We start from the raw sequence: 1268 nt of genomic DNA, 5'->3' as shown, positions 1-1268 counted from the left end.
AGTTGTCTGAGCGTCCGAAGTATGCACCGACCTATACGACTGCTGATGCGAAAGACACAGCTGAAGTATTCTTTAATGCTGTTGTCAGGCACCATGGCTTACGGCAAGTGATTATTAGTGATCGAGATCCAAAGTTTATATCAGACTTCTGGAAGTCACTGATGACGCCGATGGATGTCAAACTGAGTATGACTACGGCTCATCGAGCTCAAGCTGATGACCAGACAGAGCGTCAAAATCTAGTGCTCGAAGTTGCACTGAGATGTATGGTGCCATATCGTGAAGATGATTGGGTGAAGCATCTCGGAACAATAGAGTATGCGCACTCAACATTGGCAAACGCGTCGACTCAATTGGCTCCATTTGAAGTCGACACAGGCCGCAAGGTTCTAACGTTGTGGCAGAAGAGATGAAAGATCTATTGCGTAAAGAAGACGACGTCACCTCGCCGAGTAAGCAAAGAACTTTGCTAAGGAACGACAGGAGATCGTAGAACGTGCCCAGAAGAATTTGAAAGAAGCGCAAGATAGACAGAAGGAGTACTGCGATCGCAAGCGAAGGCAAGTGGTGTTCAAAGAAGGTGACCTAGTGTTACTTGATACAAAGAACCTACCACTCAAGACCGTCAACAAGAACACAGAGCTAAAGAAGGCGAAGTTAGCTGTGAAGAAAGTCGGTCCGTTCGAGATTGAACGTATGATAAACGACAACGTGACAAAGCTGAAACTGCCGTTGTCAATGAAGAGACTCAACCCGACATTCAACGTGGAGTTATTGTCGCATTATCAGACAAACTCTACTGATTTTCCCAATCGCTCAATTTCGAAAGCTGTACCGTTGATATTGGACGACGAGACGGGAGAAGAGCTCTATATCATCGAGCGTCTTATCAAGAGAAGGACCAGACGTCACAAGCGAGAATGGTTCGTGCCGTGGCATTGGTTGCGAAGACATGAGACAACCGGATATCAAACACGTTTCGCATTGGCGTCAACTCCTCGAAGGGTTTAAATCCGCTAAGGCGAGATCAGCCCGGGGGAGATGTCATACCCGTCTCCGGCTTGTTGAGCAAACAAGCCAGAGAGCTTGGGTGCAAAGGCTCTGGCTGGCTTGCTCGCAGCCAGAGACCGTACGTCCCTGCTACTGTTGCCTTCAAGACCAACAGTAGCAGTGACGGCACATTTAGTTCCAATGAACGTGCATATAAGAGAAAGAAAAGAAACAAAGAAAAGAAAACAAAAAGACACGAGGGAATGGTAAAAAAAAAA

The sequence above is a fragment of the Phytophthora parasitica genome (assembly GCF_000247585.1).
Source record: "Phytophthora parasitica INRA-310 unplaced genomic scaffold supercont2.202, whole genome shotgun sequence".
NCBI lineage: Eukaryota > Oomycota > Peronosporomycetes > Peronosporales > Peronosporaceae > Phytophthora > Phytophthora nicotianae.
This window is presented reverse-complemented; position numbering follows the sequence as displayed.